We start from the raw sequence: 13,469 nt of genomic DNA, 5'->3' as shown, positions 1-13,469 counted from the left end.
AGAATTCAATTTGGTCATTGATGCAAAATTTACCAAGGTCAAGAAATATTTGAGTCCTCATCGTCGAAGAAATTATCGTAATTATTAGTATTGCTGTGACATCTTCGTATATCATTAGGAACTCTACTATTTATGGAATCCAATGATTTAAGAAGTTTATTTCACAAATGATCATATTAGTCTATAATATATAATTATATGGGGTTTAGAGGGGGCAAAGTGGCAACTGAACAGTACTAATTTTTTATTATATATTTTTATTTAAAAATATAAAATTATAATAAAGATAAAGATCATTTTTTTCTTATTTTTCTTAAGCCTTTAAAAATATTTCAATTTTCAAAAAACATCATCATAAGCTCTCTCCACCATAGGAGAGGGGAGGAGAAAGAAGAAGAAATGTGTGGTACACTGTGGGTAAGGCCACACCAATAAGCCAGTACATCAGCATCACACCAATAAGCCAATACATAAACATCACACCTCTTCATGTCAAGGAGAATATCAGGATGTGAGGAGACTCTACACTTTGACATGGGGTGTATATGTTAGTGTGTAAGGTTAGAGTTTAAGATATTTTTCATATATTTCTATGAAATTGTTATTTGAGTGAATCAAATCAATCTATTAGAATGGTGTTGTGAAAATTTTGCGGATGGCAAGTCGATGTGGACGAGTTTGCCGGCGGTAAATACCGCCCCCGATGGAATTTTTGCCAACGACATTATGCTGTAGGCAACCATCTGCTGTTCAAAAATTGGACCGTTGGAGGGCATATAGCTGTTGGCTTTTGTCCGTTGGAGCATATTTCAGTTTATTATTATTATTATTATTATTTACCATATAACCACTATATATACATACATTTTTACCATTAAATTTACACAATATAAAAACATTTTACTTTCAAAATGTTTTCCAACAATGAAACGTTCCCAACTCTTCCAACCCAAATCTTTCAAACCCATATGCACAATTCGGTTACGATCCGTCATCACCATCATCTTACCAGCTACAAATCGATCCAGAAATTTACTCTTAAAATCAAATGCTTGTAGGTGGTGTTCCTAGCTACTATTTACAATTATAAATGTCACCACAAGTGTTTCTACTAAACGTCAACCCATTGCCATAACAAATCCAATTCCAATCCAAACAACCACATAACACCCCCAACTAAAACGCAAATTGTAATGTCCCATTTTTTCACAACAAAAATTTTCATTTTTAATTAAGATAAAAAACTATTTTCATAAAACCCAAGTTAGTGAACATCATATATTCCGAAATACAATCATTCAAAAATCATAGTATCATCACAAAACACAAAAGCTGCTGATGAGGGTGTACTGTGTACAATCAAACATTCATCTTTCCACGATCATCAAAAATACCTGAAACATTTAATCAACAATTGTAAGCTAAATCTTAGTGAGTTCCCCAAAATTTCATATACAACAATAAACGTACAAGCATGCAAACAATGCTCTTGCTATTAGAACCGGTCCACCCAAACAACGTCGAGTGTCTACGCTCACAACACTCTAGTTGTTCCTGACATCAACTCGCCCCTTGTGAGTGTCTATACTCCCAACACTTAATGTTGATCTTGTCATCAACTCAGCCATTGGTCTTCAACATAAAGTTGGTCCGCCTGCATCTTAGCTTTCCGCACAAAGCTGGAACGCCTCAGCCCACCACCACATATGTTGACATATACATAAAATAAATAACTAGACAGCTCAAGATCATGGAGAAAAATCTACAAGTCTACCTTCCTAACAATATAACATAGTCTAATCTCATCTTAACACACTAGGACACATACTATAGTAAATAGTATATTGAACAAACTCACCTAAAATAATAAGCACAAGAGTTACTGCCATAAACCCTTAGATTTTAAGCTTTTGGTCAATTTTGCACAAAGTTAGATTTTATATTTGATTTTGCCCTCATATTTTTCAAAAAATGTTAAGTTTTACCCTTTAATCGGTGATAATATGTTTTCCACGATACCGTTATATTAACTTAAAAAAACCTTAAGTTTGTAGTTTTTTACGTTTTCACCCTTAAGTTCATAATATTTTTTATGTGTTTACCCTAAGTATTTTTTCATATTATATGTATCCTAAAAAAATATTTTATTAAATATTATATTTATGTTTTTTTTTTCTAAATGGTATTCTCTCTCTCTCTCTCTCTCTCTCTCTCTCTCTCTCTCTCTCTCTCTCTCTCTCTCTCTCTCTCTCTCTCTCTCTCTCTCTCTCTCTCTGTGTGTGTGTAAATATATATACACACGCACACACATATTTTTTGTTGTTATACCATTTAAAATGTAAAAAAATACTTTTAGAATTATAAATATGTATTTTATAGATATAGTTTTTAGAAGTATAAATACATAATCTTATATTTTTATAAATATTAATATGTATCTCTACTTCTAAAAATATATTTATACTTTTGAGAAAGTATAAAAATACATATTTGCACTTCTAAAAATATATGTATATACTTATAAAAATGTCTTAAATATTGTTTTTGCATTTATTTTTATGTTTTTATAAGTATATACATATATTTTTAGAAGTGTAAATATGTACTTTTATATTTTTAAAAGTATAAATATATTTTTAGATATATAGATACATATAAAAAAAATAACTTTAAAAAAAAAAAAAGAACATAAGAACAATATTTAATTAAACATTCTTTTCGTATATAAATAGAAATTTTCTACACAAATACGTATAATATATATATATATATATATATATATATATATATATATATATATATATATATATATATAATTAGGGTAAAACCGTAAAAAATTATAAACTTAAGGGTAAAAACGTAAAAAACTGCAATCTTAAAGTTTTTTTTACGATATCAATATAATCGTAATCTAATAAACCTGTTAGCACCGGTTAAATGGTAAAATCGAATATTTTTCGAAAAATATGAGGGCAAAAATGGTCATAAAATCAAACTTTTGGCAAAAACCGATAAAAACCTAAAAACTTAAGGGTTTATTTGGCATTGCATAGAACCACTTAAGTGGCTAAGATGAACTCTCTCTCTAAATACCGACATCTCATACCAAAACTCCACTTAGATCATGCCCAAATAATACACATATTGTACTTTATTTATACTTCTGATTTACAATGTTCTTGTATTATCATGTTGTACACACACTTTGTTTTATACGAAATATTTAACAAAAAATGTTGAATAAAATTATGATTTCAAAGGACAATACATACATGAGCGCAAGTCCTGGAGTAACTCTAACGATTCTTGTTTATGAGTGTAACATGAATCACATCAGGGCTCGCTACCGGCATCGAAGCACATATATGGGATCTCGACTCGTCTAACCTCGTGATGATTTTCCAGGTTATATATATACATACATATATATATATATATATATATATATATATATATATATATATATATATATATATATATATATATATATATATATATATGGCCATGCTCTGTGGATCCAAACTAGTCGATCAACCAGATTTTAATGAATGCTTAAGATCATGTATTGTCCTCAATGCTCAGAAGGGAATGAACAACTTAATACAACATATAAAGCAAACAGTTGTAGCCAGAATATAATGTACCTTATATGTTCCATAAAAATATGATATTAACGAATTTGTTGGCGAACAATCTATATTTTAGCAACTCTAGAAGTTCCTCTGATTTCCTTAAGCTTGCTTGGGGTTGTGACCACTCTTTATTCAAAGAAGAAAAATAAACTAGTCATGGGGTTGCCTCCCATAAGGCTTCCCTTTTTTTTAAAAGTCGTTGGTTCGACTTTGCAAAACCATATTTGTTAACTAGTGTGGTTGAGATTTGTATGTAGCTCAATTATTTCTTTTTCATTCCAGATCGCATCAAATGTGGCATAATTGGTGGGTTTGGAACTTCCTCAACAATCTTCAAAAACTTCAGATTTTTATCAGTATACTCGTTTTTCCGATTTTTAAATCTCTTTCTTTTTTTTGGTCTTCTTCTCCAAAATCTCCTCCTCTTCAAGCTTTCTCATTTTCATCTTTATGGGTTGTTTTCTTTTTCTGATCTTTTTAACAGCAACCAACTTCTTGTCCCTAAACTTGTCTTTTTTCTATCAGCTTTGTATTAGATCCTTTAGTAGAAATCATAATCTCTTTCAGTAGAGGTCGAAACATTTATAGTGAGGAGTCAAAATGGTATTGAGTTTGTAAGGAGTTGAAATCCAAATGATTTCTACTCTTTATGTATTTGAAAGGCACTATCGTATTTGAAGCTAGAATGTTTAGTCCTTGTATTTTTTGTTGAGTATGTTGTACCTATAAATAGGGTAAGTACTAGAGTAGAGGATAACTTTTGAGCACTTTTGATTGTAAAACAGTCTTGATACTTTGTACTCTCTTTAGAGTGATATGATCCAACCAGATCATATTTACATGATGTGTTCTTACTGCTTTCTTTGATTGATTCTGTGTTTATATATCGATTCTAACTCACATCAATTGGTATCAGAGAAGGATCCATCTAATCTTTTGTAGTTTTCTAGTGTTTTTCATATTTTTTGAATCACTATTTCTGATTCAAAAACTTCGGCAATTTGATTCTGAAAACTTGATTCAATTGGTTGTTGTGAATTGATTCCGCACTCTGCATGATTAGATCAATTAAATTATGTTCAATCTGTGTTTGATTTTCCTTTCAGATCTCTCTTTTTGAATCTAAAATCTCATTCATCCGTACAACAGTGACGAACTTCAACATGAACACTATGTCTAGGTTCTCATACTTTCTCGTTCATCAACTAAGATCCTGATGCTTATTCCAGAGTACTATGAGCAATGGGCCGACATAATGGAGGGCTATCTTAATGGAATAAATGAAGATCTTCGGTGAGCAGTCAAAAGTGGTAATTTTCATACTGGTATACTAGAAAATGTTGGAACTGTTGGTTCTTCTACTGATATGCTTGTATGAAGGGGTAAAATGGATGCAAACGATAAGAAATTTCTACGTGAATTACGTGGTGCTCTTCCACCGGTATTTTACAATTACGTTTGTGGTTGTAAAACTGTAAAGGAGATTTGGGACACCTTGGAAGAAAAATATCAAGGTAATGAGAAGACGAAGAAAAGTTTTGTGAAACAATGTTTGTTGGAATTGGGTGAGTTTAAACTGAAGGAAAACAAATCAATCGATTCTTACTATGATCGTTTGAACGAATTGATATTAGAATGTTCTCGATACGGTGTTACTCGTTCGACCTTGGAGTTCAATCTCACGTTTTTGATGGGATTGATAAAGGAGTGGTGAAACATAAGCTTGATGATCAAAACTCAAGAAATTTTCGATGGTTATTCGTTGGCTAATTTGTATAATGTTTTGAAAGCTCATCAAAGTGAGATAAATGAAATTGATGAAGAAGGAAAGTTAAGTTTGGGAGGACCACTGACATTGATGTCGAAAGTGACTGCCACAGAATTCGATGTCAAATCTGAAGAAGAAGCTAATATTGAGGAAGAAGGTTTCTTGTTTAATTCTAATAATGAAGTTGTGGCTTACTAATCAAAAAGCAAAGTGAAGAAATTCTTCACGAAGCCTTTAAATCTGAAGTTCAAGAACAATAATGAGTTTAAGGGGAACAGTTCAAATGGAAAGAATCTGAAGGTTGAGTCGAAAGAGGAGAAGAAAGATGTTAAGAGTTCGTTTGAGAAGAAGAAGGAGTTTACGCTTAAATGTGATTCATGTTATGATTGCAAATACAACAATGGGTCGAACCACTTAGCAAAGGACTGTATGCTAAGAAAGAAGGAAGAGAAGAAGGAGACAGTGAAGTATAAAGCATATTATGCAGGAAAGATTGAGGAGATAGAAGATTGAACCAAAGGTATTTCTTTGATGGATAAAGGAGGTGATGAGGAAGAAGGAACTCAGGGTCTGATGATGAAGAGATGCGAAATCCTACCCACGGAGCTATGCATGCATAGTATGAAAAAGGTGATTCTAATGAAGAGATGATCTCAGGAAGATGTTTCCTCACAAAAAGTGCCGAAAAATCTCTTATGACAGCAAAGGTATGTGATCTTCTTGTATCTCTTAATATTCCTTCAAATACTTATAATGCAAATTTAATAGAATTTGATGATACTTTTGCTTATCTTAATGATATTTTAATTTCCATGAGTAGAGAAGCTGAACAATTAAAATCATTGCTATATGATGTTCGAAACAAATTGGAAGTAAAGAAGAGTGCCATTGAGAGTTTAGAGCTGAAAATAAGAACAGTTACGGTAGATATAGATTTTGTTAGGACAGATAATATGTTGTTAGTCAAACAAATGAATATTTACTAAAATTCAGCTAAGCGCTTGTATGCAAAATTGAATGTTTTGCATCATTCATCTGACATATGCAATGAACATCATCGAAAGTTGCTTCCTTTTTTGTCTTATAATAGAGAAAAGATAGATAAGTCTTCTTATGATTGTGAAAAGAAGACATATGGATATGATAAAATTCCTAATGATTCATATGCATATGGAATAGTTAATATTGATGATTACTTGAATGATGGTGACTGAGAAGTTGTTTCCTTTTTTGAAGATTACTGAGAAGTCAACACTTGACTCTCAACTAGATTTCACTGATGCTGAAGATAATCCTGACACTTGTTTAAATTTTCATTGTTTTAGAAAACGAGTAAGGGTTTCATACCATGCCCTTAGGAGAGACTTCGGTGGCATAGCCAACTATCATCCGAAGATGATTTCGTAAGAAGGAAAATTGACAGTTTCCCTTTGATTGGTTTCAAATTCAGAGGATACATTTCTCCCTTTCTTTAGACTTTAGAAACACTACTCAGATTTCTTCTCTAATTTTAGAACCCTCGTCATCAAATGATATTTTTATCCTAGTACCTACAACTAATTGTGAAACACTTATTAGATTATGTTGCAGGCCTTCTACATAAGCTACCTTCCAAATAGAGAATTCTCCATTCGTAGTCATCATGTAGCCTTTGATTTCTATAGCGTTGTTTCCAAACTTTACTCGACTGCCATCCTTTAACAATCTGAGTTCTCTTAGTTCTTCTCTCTTTCCAGTCATATGACATGAACAACCGCTGTCGATATACCATTCTGAATCGTACTGTTCGTCATGCATAACCTACAAAATTAAAGAGATTTAGGAACCCAAACCATCTTGGGTCCTTATGAGGATTTCTTGAGAACATGAAAAATCTTAGTCTTATCAACCCAAAAGGATCTTTTTATCAAAACACTATTCTTCTCTTTTATTATTTTGGAAACTTCCATTTTATCATCACAATGATTTATTTCAACAACATTAGCTTTTCGTTGAATAAACTCTCTGTGTTTCTGAGCCATTTTTTCGCAAATACCTTTTCCTCCTTTTTCAATTTTACTTTCGTAATCATTGAGAGAAATCTTTGGTTCGAAAACAAGTTTACTTTTGTCCTTAACATCTTTTGATGTGTTGACAGATTTTGAAGACTGTGTTTTTTTAGTATAATTGGATTTTGGCTTTTCAATTGGTTTAGAAACTTGTGGTTTTGAAAAAGGTTTTGATTTTGGTTTCTGAAATAGAGAAGAATTCGTATTTTGAGCTGAAAATCTTTTTGAATTAACATAATTTTGATTTTAATTCCTATTTTTTTTTTCAAAAACGCTTTCTTTCTTGTAAGTACTTCCTATATCTTGCATTCAGTTGTCTTTTCTTAGCAATAAGCGCTTCAAATGACTTATGAATGTTAAACTTAGGTTTCTTTTTTCTGACTGGCATTTTGTGTTGTTCAAAAGAGAATGCCACTTGGCCCTGCGTGATCGTAACAAAGGTCTACACGATTTAGTGGTTCCGAAATGTACTCCCCTTTTGTTTTCCTGGAGGTCATTTTAGAAAGACCTTTTGTTTTGTCTGCATTGTCTATTGGCCTGGACAAGAAGTATTCATCACAACCATCAACATTATCATTATTAACAAGGGATGTTAGTTCTGAAGTATCCTTTTCGTTCATTCTGATTTTCACAAAAACTTGATTCGAAACTGTTTGTACTTTCGGAAAAACTGTGGCATTTCATTTAAAACTTTAGAGCCTTTATTTTCTACAATACGAACGAATTTAATTGAATTTTCATAAATCAAATTTTTCTTAGGCTCATCAGCATTTTGAACAAAAGCAGAACAATCTATTTCGTCTTCTACATAAATTTCACTTATATCACTTTCATCAAATTCAAATATGTTTTCGGTATCAAAAGTATTTTCTGAATTTAATTTATTGCATAACTAGTCAAATTTATTCATAGTATTAGATTTGATTTGTTCTTTAACCTTATCATTCAACATTTGTTTCAACATATTTTTGTTTTCTTTGGACTGAGTGTATTCTTTTATTTTCTCAAGTCCAATTTTATATGAATCTGAAACATCATCAGAAGAAACGATGGATTAGCACTTATAACAGTCTGCATTGATTTCATCCTCTTTCAATTCAAGAAAGAAGAAAATTATTTTGTGCAATCCTTTTTCTATTTCACAATCAAGATGCAATTGAGTAATGTTGAAATATAAACGCTTGGCTATTAAACAAAAAATGTTCCTTTGTTTTAAAAAAGCAAAACTGTCGCTCTTAACATAAATAATGTCATCTATTGATCTATTGAGCTCTACTTCCAAATTCTCTATCCTTAACCTCATCTCTTGACTTCTAAAGTTTACCCTGCTGAGTTGATCATTTAGATTAGCATTACTAAGACGAGTTCTTTTTAAACTATCACTGAAATTAGAAACAATATAATTTAAATCTGTTGGGTTTTATACGCATCGAATACACTCTAAAACTAAGTAGCGGAAAAATCGAAACTACAATATACCTAAGTTTACATGTATCCTATGGATCTATGGGTTCATGCTAATTACATCAACCCTAGAAAACATAAAAACAAAGAAGAAAACATACCTCTTATGTTGCCCTTGATCTCCATGCTTGAGATCTTGAACCTCCATGAAGTTGCTTGGATGAAAGGACACAAACTAGGATCCCTCTAATAGTATCACACCCGATGACACCAAAGAGTGGAATAAAAATAAGTAGGTGAAGGGTCAATTTCACAAACCCAAAGGGGTTAGAAATCGTCCCTATGGGAGGAGGAAGAAGGGTTGGTAAATACTTCAAGCCAAGGTGCAAGGAGGAATGAAATGCCTAAGGCCCTATGTAGGATGGGAGTATAACCACGAAATTTCACTCCTTTCCCATGTGGGATGGAGTGATTTTCATCCAACCCTAATCCCATAAAGGTTCTGGAACAATCCTGATTAACCAACTATTGATTAATGAACATTCAACCATTTAATTAATTAAAGTGTTAATTAATTCCCATAATATATTTCCAATTAGTTTCTAATTAATTATTAACCATAATAATTAATAAACCAATTTATCCTTTATTTATTCTACTCAATTTGGGTATTGAGGGCAACCCAAAAGGACTCTGCTATTATTAGAAATATTACCAATAGTTAATGACCTTGGACAGTATTCCAACAGCCTCCCACTTGGACAAGTCATCAACTATACGAGGACTAATATTTCTCCAATAATCAATAGAGAGTTAGCCATCCAATGCAACTACCGAACTCTTGATCTAATAAAAATTCAACCCTTAGATAAGTGATCAGTTATCCTTTTGTTCTATGATATCTGTATGAATTCAAGAAATAGATAATGGTCAATCTCAGAATTCAAGATTATATTTCCCGATATAGATTTGTGACGACTGCATCTGGCTACTAAATTGAACACATCAATTCTAGTCAGGGCTTGTCCAAGCACTTTAGATGTCAACACGAAATCATCGAGGAGCCCATAAATATCGTTTCTCCTGTTAAGGCAGAAGGAACGAATAAAATTCGAATACATAGTTTTTGTCTATTTCATCATGTCACAAATGGACATACCCTTTATGACTACCAGTTACGGTTAGTGTTAGAGTAGTCCAATGCATAACAAAATCATAAAGCAAAACCCCACATGTATCTAGGTTTAAAGAATAGAAGATATTATCATCTTACAATTACTCGTGACTAAATCCATGAAGTAATCTCTAAGCGTGGGTTGGTCCAATACTTCAATCTCTCTTAAGTACTCATGAGTGTTAGCACAATCTCGATGATATGTCCAATCATTATGGATAATCAATTAATACACACGACGGTCTTGAATCACCACTTACTTCCAAGAGTATGACCGACTGTGGACGTTTGAGTAAATTAATACTCGGGAAGTGGTAGGCTAATTGAAATGATTGAAATCCATCATATATTAAGATCACCACTTAATAATCGCCAAATCAAATTAAAACATATACTGCTTTATGTTCTCGGGTTTTAAAACAAACCAAACTAAGAGTGTTTAAGCCAATTCATTTGCAAATCTAATGTCTCTTGACTATGTGTGACTGTCAGACTTGGTCAATGACATCGGCTTATGGAATGGATCGACAATATTATCTTTCGATATGACATATTGACTATGATGTCTTTACATTTGACTCGCTATCAAATGTGTTAGTACTTACTGAGTATGTTTCATGTGAACTTGTGTGATTTGGGATCCATACTCGAGGTAAGTTCACCCAAAGTCACAAGAAACTTCATAAGGACCATCAATGATTGAATTTCAACAAAGATGTCACTAATGAATCTCTTTTAGTACATTATCCGCTTTTCAATTTAACCAACTACAATATACTCTAAGTATGTTAAATCCTTTGTGGTGTATTACCTAGTACTCTTTCAAGCTAATATATCACCATTCAATAAAATCATGAATTCCGACTGCGAACATAATTTCCTTTATTAGTATGGAACTTAACATCAATGTAACTTTTACAAAGTTATATTCCATACTGTCAAGATCACTTCCTTTGTCCTCCTAGGATACTTAAGAATGTTCTTAATCTTGATTCATTGATTCTTGCCAAATTGATCTAATTTAACTTGTCATGCTCAAGGCATACGAGTCATTAGATCTGGTGCATGTCATGGCATATATGATCGATCCCATAGCAGAGGCATATGGGACATGACTCATTTTCTTTAGCTCAATAGTAGAACTAGGACATTAGCATTTCTCAATGTCATGCCAGCCTAAACTCCTTTTTGAGTTTTGCATGTCGAGTTTCCTCAACATTCAAAGTATTTTAGCTTAATCCAATGCATCACTTTGATCTATCTCCATCGATCCTTATTGTGTACGTGTTTTGTATCTCTCATGTATATCATAGCAAAACAATTCTCATACCAAGCCAAGCTTTTACACTTGCTAAGTTAGAGTATAGTTTCTTATGAATTGTACAGTATCTATGTACAATACACAGACAGCTACAGTGCTCCCACTAGCACTGACATATATATGGCTTATCTATGTTTCTCGTAATTCAAAATCCTTAAACTTTCTCATTGAAACAAAGATCCCAATTAATCCCACTAGATTTGACACACACACACACACACACATATATATATATATATATGGCTTATCTTTATTTCTCGAAATTCAACCTCTTTGAACTTTCTCATTAAAATAATGATCCATCTTGTGAGATGCTTATTTCGGTCCATAAATGAACTTGTTAAGCTTACATATACTTTAAAACCTATCTTGGTTTAATTATGTGTTTGTTCTTATCCATGTTTGTCTGTACTTGAAGATCTGCTTGTACCTAAGGGCTAAGGTCAAGTGTTTGATCTACCAAATTACAACATACATGGATTGAATATCGCTTTCCATTTCCTCCTTATATGTTGTAGCCTTTAGGGCCTACCATAGCTTTCGATAGTTGGTATACTCTGATTGCTATCTACCAGTGACTCGCATACCTTAGCAATATAAACTATTATATAACTAGTATATGATCCTAACTTATCAGATCTATAACGAAAAATGGAAATATGTCAGTTTCCTTAATAGTTCTTTCAATTCCAAATTGAATGCTATGTCCAACTTTAGGCCTTTTGTTGATTGACTCTCGAATCTTATCAAGAGCAATGTGGCTCCCACTAGCTCTTTTGGAAATCAACTTCCTCTCTTGGAAGACTGCCCTTTGAGCAACATACACTTTGTTCTTAAAGGGATTGTTAAACAATTATCCAAAATGCTTGATGGGCTCTCTAACGAGATAACACATCTCTATTCAAAGTTCTAGATTTTCGAACGCTTCACGATGAGCGTAAGCCTCATAATCATAGAATTCCATATATGGTGTGACATCCCCAAAATCACGGCCAGAAAAGACCGGTTTTGTTTATACTTTATTTCAAAATCAGAGTTATCTTTTAATAAAAGGGTTGCGGAATTTGTCCCAAAACAATAATATGATAAAGATTTATCAAAAGCATTTCCATAGAAATGTATTTCATTAAAAGACTCGGGATGTCATGTTCGTACAGATCAAAAGTATAAACAGTACAATATAAGCCTTACTACATTATTTCATATCTACAGGCCTATATCCGTAATCCCTCGTCCAAAACATCACACCTATGCTCATGCGCCACTACCTGTAATGCATAAAACTGAGTGGGTCAGGCTTGGGAGCCTGGTGAGCACATAGGGTTTTCAACCCACAATAAGTTTATTAATTTCATCAATCAACAATAACCCGATTACCCGTTCCCGTTATCCTCACTTTACGTCCCTAAACACCTATCATAAGGGACCTAGCCTAAGGATCATCATCGGGACGAACACTACTGCTAAGGGGATTCCTCAGCAATAAATGTCCTAATAGGCAACCATGTGGGGGATGGAGTACACCGGTGAACACATCGTTCACAACACCTACAGGTTGCGAACCTGCTAGTGTTCCACTGGACTGTCTAGAAGAGTCCGTGGTCGTCATCTATACTCCACTAGATGACTGGATCAACAACAACAACATCGAGGCCTCTCATCATTTTATCACACATCACCTATTACATCTACCCATGTTTTACCCCAACATTTTCGTAGATATAAAATACATATACAGTTTAAATCATTGAAAACATGTATAACAACGTTCATCTAGCATAGATAGCAAGTATTCAGATAATATGCACACATAACACGTAATTTATATAAAATACTTCATATCTATGTGTAAGTTGAAGGTAACTATGCACTCACCGGAAAAGGTGGTGATTCCGAACTCAGACAGCGCTTCGCTTCTTAAAAAGAATTTTTCTTCGACGAAACCTAGTATTATTACCACTAGAGTTTAGTTTATTATTCGTCGAGACTAATTAATAGTCTAGCTATTATTATTATTATATAAGCGTCAAAAAAAATACTTATATAACCCATAATAATAGCCCAAGTATTTATTATAAGTTCCTAATAACGTTACTATAATTAAATAAAAGTTATATTAAAA

The sequence above is a fragment of the Lactuca saligna genome, chromosome 1 (genome assembly GCF_052625555.1).
Source record: "Lactuca saligna cultivar CGN05327 chromosome 1, ASM5262555v1, whole genome shotgun sequence".
NCBI classification, from domain to species: Eukaryota; Viridiplantae; Streptophyta; class Magnoliopsida; order Asterales; family Asteraceae; genus Lactuca; species Lactuca saligna.
The sequence above is the reverse complement of the archived record's forward strand: the minus strand, read 5'-3'. Positions refer to the sequence as shown.